A 14,130-nucleotide genomic window follows, 5' to 3' on the forward strand; every position below is an offset into this window, starting at 1 on the left:
CAGACTGAAAGTGAGGGGATGGAAAAAGATATTCCATGCAAATGGAAATCAAAAGAAAGGTGGAGTAACAATATTCATATCAGATAAAATAGACTTTAAAATAAAGACTGTTATAAGAGATAAGAAGGAAACTACATAATGATCAAGGGATCAATCCAAGAAGAAGACTTAACAATTATAGGTACTTATGCACCCAACTTAGGAGCACCTCAATACGTAAGGCAAATGCTAACCACCATAAAAGGGGGAATCAACAGTAATGCAATAATAGTAGGGGACTTTAACACCCCACTTACACTAATGGACAGATCATCCAGACAGAACATAAATAACGAAACACAGGCTTTAAATGACACAAAGACCAGATAGATTTAGTTGATATTTACAGGACATTCCACCCAAAAGTGGAAGAATACACTTTCTTCTCAAGTGCACATGGAACATTCTCCAGGATAGATCACATCTTGGGTCACAAATCAAGCCTCAGAAAATTTAAGAAAATTGAAATCATATCAAGCATCTTTTTGATCACAATGCTATGAGATAAGAAATCAATTACAGGGAAAAAAAAACTGTAAAAAACACAAAAACATGGAGGCTAAACAGTGGGCTGCTAAGTAACCAAGAGATCACTGAAGAAATCAAAGGAGAAATTTTTAAATACATAGAAACAAATAACAATGAAAACACAATGACCCAAAACCTATGGGACACAGCAAAAGCAGTTCTAAGAGGGAAGTTTATAGCAATTCAATCTCACCTCAAGAAACAAGAAAAATCTCAAACAATCTAACCTTACACCTAAAGTAACTAGAGAAAGAAGAACACACAAAGCCCAAAGTCGGTAGAAGGAAATAAATCATAAAGATCAGAGCAGAAATAAATGAAATAGAAATGAAGAAAACAACAGCAAAGATCAATAAAACTAAAAGTTGATTCTTTGAGAAGATAAACAAAATTGATAAACCTTTGGCCAGACTCATCAAGAAAAAAAGGGAGAGGACTCTAATCAATAAAATTAGAAATGAAAAAGGAGAAATTAGAACTGACACCACAGAAATACAAAGGATCATAAGAGACTACTACAAGCAACTCTATGCCAATAAAATGGACAACCTGGAAGAAATGGACAAATTCTTAGAAAGGTACAGCTTTCCAAGACTGAACCAGGAAGAATTAGAAAATATAAACAGACCAATCACAAGTAATGAAATTGAAACTGTAATTAAAAACCTTCCAGGAAATAAAAGTCCAGGACCAGATGGCTTCACAGGCAAATTCTATCAAACATTTAGAAAAGAGTTAACACCTATCCTTCTCAAACTCTTCCAAAGAATTGCAGAGGGAGGAACATTCCCAAACTCGTTCTAGGAGGCCATCATCACCCTGATACCAAAACCAGACAAAGATATCACACACAAAAAATTACAAACCAATATCATTGATGAACATAGACACAAAAATCCTTAACAAAATACTAGCAAACAGAATCCAACAACACATTAAAAGGATCAATACACCACAGTCAAGTGGGATTTTTCCCAGGGATGCAAGGGTTCTTCAATATATGCAAATCAATCAATGTGATATACCATATTAACAAATTAAAGAATAAAAACCATGTCATCTCAATAGATGCAGGAAAAGCTTCTGACAATATTCAACACCCATTTATGGTAAAAACTCTCCAAAAAATGGGCATAGAGGGAACTTACCTCAACATAATAAAGGCCATATATGACAAACCTACAGTAAACATCATTCTCAATGGTGGAAAACTGAAAGCATTTCCACTAAGATCAGGAACAAGACAAGGATGTCCACTCTCACCACTCTTATTCAACAGAGTTTTAGAAGTCCAGCAATGGCAATCAGAGAAGAAAAAGAAATAAAGGGAATCCAAGTTGGAAAAGAAGAAGTAAAACTGTCACTGTTTGCAGATGACATAATACTATAAATAGAAAATCCTGAAGATGACACCAGAAAACTACTAGAGCTAATCAATGAATTTGGTAAAGTTGCAGGATACAGAATTAATACACAGAAGTCTCTTGCATTCCTATACACTAACAATGAAAGATCAAAAAAAGAAATTAAGGAAACAATCCCATTTACCATTGCAACCAAAAGAATAAAATACCTAGGAATAATCCTCCCTAGGGAGGTAAAAGACCTGTACTCAAAAAACTATAAAACACTGATGAAAGAAATCAAAGATGACACAAACAGATGGAGAGATATACCATGTACTTGGATTGGAAGAATCAATATTGTGGAAATGACTATACTACTCAAAGCAATTGACAGATTCAATGCAATCTCTATCAAATTACCAACGGCATTCTTCACAGAATTAGAACAAAAATTTTACAATTTGTATGGAAACACAAAAGACCCCAAATAGGGTTTCCCTGGTGGCGCAGTGGTTGAGAATCTGCCTGCCGATGCAGGGGACACGGGTTCGAGCCCTGGTCTGGGAAGATACCACATGCCACGGAGCAACTAGGCCTGTGAGCCACAACTACTGAGCCTGCGCATCTGGAGCCTGTGCTCCGCAACAAGAGAGGCCACGATAGTGAGAGGCCCGTGCACCGCGATGAAGAGTGGCCCCCGCTTGCCACAACTGGAGAAAGCCCTTGCACAGAAACGAAGACCCAACACAGCCAAAAATAAATAAATAAATAAATAAATAATTCAAAATGAATATCTGGTTATTAAAAAAAAAAAAAAGACCCCAATAGCCAAAGCAAGCTTGAGAAAGAAAAATGGAGCTGGAGGAATCAGGCTCCCTGACTTCAGCCTATACTACAAAAGCTACAGTAATCAAGACAGTATGATACTGGCACAAAAACAGAAATATAGATCAATGGTACAGGATAGAAAGTCCAGAGATAAACCCACGCACTTATGGTCACCTAATCTATGACAAAGGAGGCAAGAATATACAATGAAGAAAAGACAGCTTCTTCAATAAGTGGTGCTGGGAAAACTGGACAGTTCCATGTAAAAGAATGAAATTAGAATACTACTTAACACCATACACAAAAATAAATTCAAAATGGATTAAAGACCTTAATGTAAGATTGGACACTACAAAATTCTTAGAGGAAAGCATAGGCAGAACACTCTTTGAGATAAAATGCAGCAAGATCTTTTTTGATCCACCTCCTAGAGTAATGAAAATTAAAAAAATAAATAAATTCGACCTAATGAAACAAAAGCTTTTGCACAGCAAAGGAAACCACAATCAAGATGAAAAGACAACCTTCAGAGTGGGAGAAAATATTTGCAAATGAAGCAATGGACAAAGGATTAATCTCCAAGATATATAAACAGCTCATACAGCCTAATATAAAAAAAAAAAAAACCAATCGAAAAATGGGCAGCAGACCTATATAGACATCTCTCTGAAGAAGACATACAGATGGCCAAGAGGCACATGAAAAGATGCTCAACATCACTAATCATTAGAGAAATGCAAATCAAAACTGCAATGAAGTATCACCTCACACCAGTTAGAATGGGCATCATCAGAAAATCTACAAACAACAAATGCTGGAGAGGGTGTGGAGAAAAGGGAACCCTCTTGCACTGTTGGTGGGAATGTAAATTGATACAGCCACTGTGGAGAACAGTATGCAGGTTCCTTAAAAAACTAAAAATAGAACTACCATATGACCCAGCAATCCCACTACTGGGCATATACCCTGAGAAAACCATAATTCAAAAGGACATATGTATCCCAATGTTCATTGCAGCACTATTTACAATAGCCAGGACATTGAAGCAACCTAAATGTCCAATGACAGATGAATGGATAAAGAAGATGTTGTACATATATACAATGGAATATTACTCAGCCATAAAACGGAACAAAATTGGGTCAGTTGTAGAAACGTGGATGGACCTAGAGACTGTCATACAGAGTGAAGTCAAAAAGAGAAAAACAAATATCGTATATTAACGCATACATATGGAATCTAGAAAAATGGTATAGATGAACCTATTTCCAGGGCAGGAATAAAGACGCAGACATAGAAAACAAACATGTGGACACAGAGGGCGAAGGGGATGGTGGGACAAATTGGGAGATTAGGATTGACATATATACCCTACCATGTGTAAAATAAATACCTAGTGGGAATCTGCTATACAGCACAGGAAGCTCAGCTCTGTGCTCTGTGATGACCTAGATGGGTGGGATGGGGACGCGTGGGAGGGAGGTCCGAGAGGGAGGGGATATAGGCGTACATATAGATGATTCACTTCATTGTACAGCAGAAACTAACACAACATTGTAAAGCAATTATACTCCAATTTAAAAAATGATATTTCAAGAGAAAAATAGAGCAATAGAGGATATCTAGGAGACAGATAGACATATGCAAAAATGCTCAACATCATTAATAATCAGAAAAATGCAAGTAAACTACAATTTTTGCACACTCCATACCTAGGAGTATGGCTAGGCTTAAAGGAAAAAGACTAAGTTACTAAGTATATGAAGCAATAGGAACTCTCATACCCTGTTGGTGAAGTGCAAATTGCTTTTAACACACTGGACAATCTTTTAGAATTATCTTTTGAAGTTGGACCTACTATGTGATCTAGCAATTTCATTCCTAGGTACATACAAGTGTATGTACATATGCACCAAAAAAGGTGTATATCAATGTTCATGGCAATGTTATTCATAATACCCAAGAGTTGGAAACAACCAGAATGCCCATCAACAGAAGACTGGCTAAATAGTGTGTATTTGTTCAATGGACCACTATAAAGCAACAAAAATGAAGGAGTTACACCTACACTCACACATGAAAAAAATATCTCACAAACAATATGGGGCAAAAGAAACCAAAAATGAAATAACATACACTCTAAGATTTTTATCTGTAAAAAGTTCAATAAATATGCAATACTAAACTACAGTGTTTAGGGACACATGTAAGTTAGAAGAGGCATGAGGATATTTCTGGGTTGTTGGCAATGTTCTATTTCTTGATCTTCTTGACAGTAACATGAATGTTTGCTCTGTGTTAATTCGCTGAGATGTACATTTTTGTTTTCTATATTTTGGATGTGTGTTATATATTCCTACAGGATACATTTTCAAAGTAGAGGTTATGTTTTCTGGAATCAGGAAATTTTGGTTGTTTGTGACACTGGAAGTAATCTTGTGATCATATGTGTTCCAGTCAGAATGATACACTAGGACTAGATGCTGGTAAACTTTGGGAATGAATGTTCTTTAAAAGGAGGAATATATTATTTTCTCCTTGTTTAACTTTCCCTAAGTATAGTAGAAAGATGTTTCAGCCTCCCACCTCCTCCCATAAAAGCAGGCTATAATGTCAAGACGTGCAATATATTTTGAATCTATGCAAGATCTTCTTTACTGCTGTGCTTAATTTCTGAATCCAATGCTGTCACAAAAACAGATGCCATGTGATGCCCAATGGAAAGAGCAAGTACCGATTTTCATCAGCACTCCATGGCCTGTACTTTAAATTGGCCTTGCATATACTGCTCAGGCAGATGAACCACACTGTTTTTTGTTTTTTTTTTGCGGTACGCGGGCCTCTCACTGTTGTGGCCGCTCCCATTGCGGAGCACAGGCTCCGGACGCGCAGGCTCAGCGGCCGTGTCTCACGGGCCCAGTCGCTCCGCGGCATGTGGGATCTTCCTGGCCCAGGGCACGAACCCGTGTCCCCTGCATCGGCAGGCGGACTCTCAACCACTGCGCCACCAGGGAAGCCCGAACCACACATTTTTAAAAGACTTTAAGATGGAATAATAGAAAACAAAGTTCCTTTTTAAATTAAAAGTAGGGGAAGAGTGAAGAGATATGGGAACATATGTATATGTATAACTGATTCACTTTGTTATAAAGCAGAAACTAACACACCCTTGTAAAGCAATTATACCCCAATAAAGATGTTAAAAAAAAATTTAAAAAATAAAAGTAGGGGTATTTTTTCTTTCACGTGGAACCAAAATCATCAAAGTAAGAGGAGGTGAGCTTTTTATTTTCAGTACTCAACTCTATTTTGTGCTAGAAAGATTTATTGATATTATTGAAAACAATATTTATTAAACTTCGTCATGCCAAAAGCTCATAATATGTCTGTTATCCATTTTGCGTCTGATTTCAAACTAACTTGACAATTGGATCCAAAATTTAATGGAAAATGCCAAACCTTAAAAAACATTTCTAATAATTATAAATGAGTGAAAATGAGGGCTCCCTATATCTAAAATGCTAATTTGTTTAAGTGACAAGATAAATATCCTTTCTCCTTTCATCAATTATGCAATCATCTCAACTGTGAATCCAGACCTATCTCTACAAGTAAGCAGCTTGCAGAGGGAATTATTAAGTAGACAGGCCTTAGTCAATCAGTCATTTTTTAATACAGGAATTCGTCCTGCCTTACAAAACCTGCCATTAAAGTACTGGGTGACTGTTTAGGTAATGGGAGAGGTTACCAGACAACAGCTTCATATTCCTGTCTGTAGAGAGGTTCCTGTCTACAGATATTTGATGCTACTGATGGGAAACATTTATACTATGACTTGAATATACTTGTGCTGTATATAAACAAGACCTCCATGCAAGGATTCTCCAATATATGCAAATCAATCAATGTGATAAACCATATTACCAAATTGAAGGAGAAAAACCATATGATCATCTCAACAGATGCAGAGAAAGCTTTCGACAAAATTCAACACCAATTTATTATAAAAACCCTGCAGAAAGTAGGCATAGAGGGAACTTTCCTCAACATAATAAAGGCCATATATGACAACCCCATAGCCAACATCGTCCTCAATGGTGAAAAACTGAAAGCATTTCCACTAAGATCAGGAACAAGACAAGGTTGCCCACTCTCACCACTCTGATTCAACATAGTTTTGGAAGTTTTAGCCACAGCAATCAGAGAAGAGAAGGAAATAAAAGGAATCCAAATCGGAAAAGAAGAAGTAAAGCTGTCACTGTTTGCAGATAACATGATACTCTACATAGAGAATCCTAAAGATGCTACCAGAAAACTACTAGAGCTAATCAATGAATTTGGTAAAGTAGCAGGATACAAAATTAATGCACAGAAATCTCTGGCATTCCTATAAACAAGACCTCCAGTTCACCAGTTTTGGGGGTAGAAAATAAATTCATATCTGTGGATTATTCAAATTAAATATTTCAAATCCCATTTTCTAAGCATATCTTTCTTTCCTGTTATGGTTCCCTTGCTCTAATTCCTTTTAGATAATTGCAAAGACTCAAGACTAACATCATCCCCAGCCTCATTCCTGTTACAACGAGCTGAGAACTTAGATTTCTTCACTGGCAACCGCTGACTCTTCCCATGAAGAGTCAGTATTAAAACACTGTGATTCTCTTTGCTGTACACAAAAAAAACACAACACTGTAAATCAACTATACTTCAATTAAAAAAAAAAACAACCCGACAATGTGATTCTGCCAATTCTCTCCTATTGTGTGATTAGCAGGGAGTGAGGAAGGGTGGGGAGGGGGGAGAGCCACTCTTCCAGAGCCTCCTCTTCAACTCCTACTAAAAAGTCCCAGGTCAATTGGTATTTACTTAGCAACTAACCCTAAAGAGGTTTTTCATTTCAGGCATACATTCTTTGAAATCTGTCCCTCCTTCCTCTCATCCTCTACACCTTTTTTCCCTCAGAGTACTACCACCTCCTTTTGCTTTCCTTCTCTTACAAAAGCCTACCCCAATTTTCAGTTCCCAAGATGAATAACACTCTCTAGGGGAAAATCTACTATTTTTATAGTTCAGGAAGGTTTTTTTGAGACTTCTTTGAACTTCGGATTACATAGAAATGTGCTATTCAAATTTTAAGTAATTTCTTTAGGAATTCTTTTGGATTATGTCTACCTGCAACAAATTCTTAGTTTTTCTTCATCTGAGACTGTCTTAATTTCACCTTCATTCCTGAATGATATTTTCAATGGATATAGAATTCTGGATTTTCAGTTCTCTTTCAGAAATTTAAAATGTTGCTGTTTCTTTCCAGCCTCCATGGATTATGATATGACATCCATTAAATTTAATAATGTCATTTTTCATGTCTGCTTTCAAGATTATTTTTCATTAGTTTTCAGCAGCTTGCTAATAATGTATATTAGAATAGATTTCTTTGGCTGAATCATCTTTGGTATCTGATGAGCATTTTGAAACTCTAAGTTTACATATTTTACCAAATTTGTAAAGTTTTCAGCCATTATATTTTCTAAGATTTTGTTCTGCACACACTTTTGCTTTACGTCTGGAAATATAATTAAATGAATATTAGACCTCTTTTAAAAATTGTAACACTGATCCCTGAACCTCTACATTTTTTGATGTTCTTCACTTTGTCATTCAGATTGGATAATTTCTATTGATCTACATCAAGTTCATTGATCTTTCCCCTTTTGTCTTCATTACGCTATTGAGCCAATCCAGGGAAATTTTTACTTTGGTTATTTTCTTTTTGCTTCTAAAATTTTCATTTTTAATATTACTTTTTCTTTGTTGAGACTTTTTATCCTTCCTTATGTTTCAAAAGTGTTTACCCTTACTTTCAGGAACGTGGTTTTAATAACTGCTTTAAAGTTTTTGATATGTCCAATATCTGTGTCATCTCGGCATAGTTACTCTAGTGTCTTTCTCCTTGTGAGATACTGAATGTTTTTGTTTCTTTGTATACCAAGTAATTCTGTACTATACCCCTGCCCTCATGTTAAGAGACTCTGAGTCTTGTTTAAATCCTATAAAGAATGTTGGTTTTGAATATCTGTTTGCTTTAGAAGGCAACTGACCTAGTCAGATATAGTCCACAAGTTCCTTCCCACTTTTATGTTGTGACTTCAATATCAGTTCAGTTTTCAAAGACTTTGCAGTGCCATTCCCACAGGGGTCAGTCTAGGACCCGGGCCATGTCAAAACTGCAGTTCAGTTCTCAAAGCTTTTGCTATGCCATTAAGGGTACTATTCATGCATTTGCAGGTCAGCAGTGAGCCCAGGGATTCATGCAAAACTTTATGGGATTGCTTCTTTGAGCTTCCTCCTTTCTACAATCTCGCCAACACTTTGCAGTTCCCAGAAGCCCTCGCTTCCTGGTTCTTTGGCTAAAACTCTGAGGTTTTGGTTTTCTGGTCCCACCATGCACTTCCCATCACTGTGTATGCCTCCAGGGCAAAGGGGTAAAGAGAATAGAGAGGAAAAAGCAATGGGGATTCCCCCTATGCTACTGCATCCACAGGACCTATGATCAGAAATATTTTCTTTCTCTGCTAGTTTTAGGTATCTGCCCAGCTGCCATCATTGTTTCTACTACTGCCCCTGTGGGATTGCGTGGGGGCAATCTCTTGGCTAGGACAGGAGAAAACAGAAATAAATAAGCACAGAAATAAATAAACATGAAATCTTCCTCACTCTCTTTGACACATAGGGGTCCATTTTCCCAGTCCTCATAACAGAAATAGAGCGCTTCTCTTGGAGCTCTTTCTGTACCTGATGTGATGTATTGGGTTTCAGGCTGCATTTGCATTCAGGCCAGGAAATACAAAGGGAAAAAATCTTATCACTGAACTAGCAGTGGGTTACACTTTTAGCGGTTCCACCATTTATTTTTCAGTCCTCAGTCACCTCACACATTCTGTCCAGGGACTGTAGTTGCATTCATTTGGAGAGACAGGGTAGAGTATGCATATTCTACCTTGACCAGAACAGAAATGTCATTTAAAAAAAAAAATAATTCAAAATTCTTTCAGTAGTGTTAAGTATATTCACGTTGTTGTGCTACAGATCTCCAGAACATTTTTGTCTTGCAAAACTTTAAGTGTATACCCACTGAATAACAGCTCCCCAAGTCCCCCTTCCTCCAGTCTCTGGAAACCACCATTCTACTTTGTATTTCTATGTTTGACTACTTTAGACACCTCATGTAAGTAGAATCACACTATTTGTCTTTTTGTGACCTGTTTTATTTCACTTAACGTATTGTCTTCAAGGTTCATCCATGTTGTAGCATGTGACAGGGCAGTCTTCTTTTTAGGACTGAATAATATTCCATTGTATATATATACACATTTTCTTTATACATTCATCCACTGATAGAAAATGTATTTTTTTACCTCTTGGCTTTTGTGAATAATGTTGTTATAAACATGGTGTACAAATAACTTTGAGACACCTCTGCTTTCAGTTGTCTTGGATAGACATAGCCACAGGTGGGATTACTGGCTTATATGGTAATTCTATTTTTAATTTTTTGAGGAGCCTCAATACAGTTATCTATAGCAGCTATACCATTTTACATTTCCACTAACAGTACACCAGGGTTCCAAGTTCTCTACACCCTCACCAACACTTGTTTATTTCTGTTATTGTTTTCTTATAGTGACCATCATAATGGGTGTATGGTAGTATTTCATCGTGGTTTTGATTTGCTTTTCTCTCTAACGGTTTGTGATATTGAGGATCTTTTTATATGTTTGTTAGCCATTTGTATACCATCTTTGGAGAAATGTTTATTCAAGCCCTTCAGTTGAGTTATTTATTTTTTGTTGTTGTTGAGTTGTAGGAGTTCTTTACATATTCTGGATATCTACTCCTTATCAGATATATGATTTATAAATATTTTTTTCCATTTTGTGGACAGAACCTCCATTTTCTTTTAGCTTCCAGTGTTACTATTGAGAGGTCTGCTTTCCTGATCTTTGGAAAACACCTACCCCAGCCTGCTTTGGGGGAAAGCTTATATGATCTTCTCTTTTCCCCCAGTGGTCCAAAATTTCTTGACAGTATACTTTGGCATTTGTGTGTTTTGCTCCATTTTTATGGATCTTTTCCATTCTGAAACTCCCCTCCCTCCAGTTCTGGGAAATATACTTGACTTGGTTCTATGATGATTTCTTCCTTTCCATGTTTGGTTTCCATATTTTCTTTTATTCTAACATCATCTGGATTTATTTTTGAGAACCTGTCTTCTATCAGTGAAGTTTACATTTATTGTGATTTGAATTTATTTCTATTATATTATTTTGTTTTTTATTTCCTATGTTGTATTGCTGCATTTGCTTCTTTTGCCTCTGCTCTTTTTAGACTACTCTTGGATTGTTAGAACTTTATTTTCTTTTTTTTTTTTATTGGGTTGAAATTTGCGCATATTCTTTACTTTCCATAGTGATTTAGCCTTAAGACCCTATCTACTATGTTTAGCCTTAAGGCCCTATCTACTATGTCACTGCAGTTGTTAGAATCCCAACCCTATCCCCTTTGACCTACATTTCATATCCAGCAATCCGTGGGCTGCCTAATGCTTGCTGCTATCTTTTGAGTTGGGTCTATTTGTGTCAAAAAAACATTTGTAGTGGGTCTATTTGTTTATTTATTATATTTATCCAGCATTTCTGTGTTTGTAACAGGAAGGGTTACATTGCAGAGTTCAGTCTATCATGTTGCTTTACAGAGTAGTCTACCCTTAACAATTGTCATCAAATATAAATATATATGTACATATGTATGTATGTGAATGTATCAATTGAGTGATGAAGTAAAATAAGGACGTGATTTTCTACGATTCCACATAATATAGCTTTTGCTAGCATTAACTTGATAAAGAGCGCTACGTTATTTTGTATGAACCAAAGACAATCCTTCTGACAACTTTCAAAGCCTTTGTAGTTTTAGAAAGGATGCCCTATAACTATCTCAGCCAAGTTTGAAAGATAATGAATACTGCGAACAGCAGTGTACTACAATCCCCAATACGACAAACTTGCAGTTGTTTTAGGGAATGAAATTTGGAAGTACGTATCAGACCTTCTGAACTTTGAACGAAGTTTAAAAGCCTGGCAGCACTTTTTTTTTTCTAAACAGTGTGCTAGTTGACTTAGAAAACGACTTCTCTATTTGAACCATGGCTTGTATCCCTCTATGTTAGCCATAGCAAATGTTCATCATTATTTTAAAAGCTGGAGAGTAGGAGGGAGAGTAAAATATCTGCCTCCAGCATTTTTTTCTCCAAAAATAAAAATAAAAGAGAAAAGACGCATAAAACAATATTACGCTGCATTCTACACTTTGTCGTTCAATGTCTTACAATTGCCTAATTGTTCATCAGCTTCACAAAAGAAATGCCTTTTATTTTCTCCAGGCACTTAGAGATGACTAAGTGTCACTTAGTCAATTGGCAGAACAAAGAAGTCAATTATGGATCACATTTTCTCTGTTTCGTTATTCTTGAAAATAATTCACTTTATTGGTGTAGTGTTCTGGAAAGGTGAGGGATTGACAGGTCTGGAGTACAGAAATATCAACCCATAGATTCAGGTTGCACACATGCATTTCTGTTTAAAACTAGAGGTGAAAAGGTAACCATTTCTCAGTCTCTTCATATTGAAAACTACTCTAAAAATTAAAATACTAAAAACTTCTGACTTCCGCCAAGTATATTTCACCTCAACTTAAAGTCACATGCTCACATTTCCCTTTCCTCACCAGTCCTATTGATTAAGCTAGTCCTCAATCATCTCTCTGATATACGTACAGTGATTTAGGATTACAACATAAAAAGCTTAAAGTATAATTTTTTGTAGTTTCCCTCTAGCTAAAAAGTAATATTACTCTTGTGGAAATTTGGAAAATATATACACATAAAGAAGAAAATAAAAATTACCAGTAACTTCATAACACAGAGAAAACCACTGTTAACATTTTTGAATAATCTTGCCATAATTTTCTGTATTTATATTAATAATCTATAATCATATGAATGTTATTTTATAACTTCATTTTTATATTTTTGAGCATTTTTAAGAGATCAAATGTTCCTGCTAAAATGATTTTTAATTGCTAAATTATTGTCCATAAATGGACATACCCTAATTTGTTAAACAATTCCTTTCATATTGGACAGCCAAAATATTTACACTATGTGCTATCATAAATAACATTGAAAAGAATACCATTGAATGGGTGTCTCTATTTTCTTAGAGTAACTTACTTGTAGCAGACTTACTACAGTAAAAATTACTGATGTTAAGGCTTACACAGTATGTGGTCAAATCACTTTCCTCAAATTTATTAATTTACTGTCCTAAAAGTAGAGTTAGTTTCATTTTATATTCATAAAAAATTTTTGAATGATGAAAATAATAGTTTAACAATCAATTGACCATGGACGGCCTTAAGGCGTAGAGTCAAGCTATTGGATTTTTCTATTAGTTGTATAGAAAATTAAATTCACTATTGAAGAATGTGTGTTCCTTTATTGTTTGTATTTTTTCAGTACAATGTTAGAAAAAAATTTTAATTTTATACTTTTAACTATCGTTTAATCTTGTATACTAGTAAATCTCTGAAATAACTCATTGTTATTCTGACCATTTTAATGTAAATTTGTTACTCAGAAGTATAAAACATATTCATGTAGCAACGTTTCCTTACCTTAAGAAAGGTGTCTAATTATAGAATATCTCATTATGCTTTTGTTTTAAAAAAAACCAACATGCACTTTTCCTTTTAAAATTCAACTGAAAACTTTTGAGAGACTGGTAAAAGTTGGAGAAAAGTCTGGAGAAAACATGCACAGATGTTTGCTATTTTCTTTAAATCACTTTTTTTCCAGAAAGTGTTCATTTTACCAGAATTTACTAAATATGGGAATAAAACTGCTGCAGAGTACAATCTATATCCACAAATGGAATTATCGAGTTATATTCAATCTATTCTGTATTTTTTAACAGCGAGTGCATTTTCTATATGCAGAGCGAGCACTGAAGAGCACCACAGCCACAAACTGCGATTAGAAAAGCTGCTTGTTTAGCAGTTTCAAAGAGAACCAACATGACAATCAAACACGGAAAGAGCAGATGGAAAATTTATTTTAGGACATGCAGCAATAATAGAGAAATTAGGGAGCAATTAAAACATGAAAAAAATCAACTTAGCTGAGAAAGTGAATCTAAAGATAGTTCAATTCCCAATTACGCTTTTTTTTAAACCAAAGTTTGAATTAGAAAGAGTGAAATCTGAATGTTCTTTTAAGAAATAAAGTACAGCTTAGAGTGACATGTGGGGATTGTTTAAAACAGTCTTAAAA

Source organism: Neophocaena asiaeorientalis, unplaced genomic scaffold, assembly GCF_003031525.2.
Source record: "Neophocaena asiaeorientalis asiaeorientalis breed wild unplaced genomic scaffold, Neophocaena_asiaeorientalis_V1.1 scaffold184, whole genome shotgun sequence".
Taxonomy (NCBI): domain Eukaryota; kingdom Metazoa; phylum Chordata; class Mammalia; order Artiodactyla; family Phocoenidae; genus Neophocaena; species Neophocaena asiaeorientalis.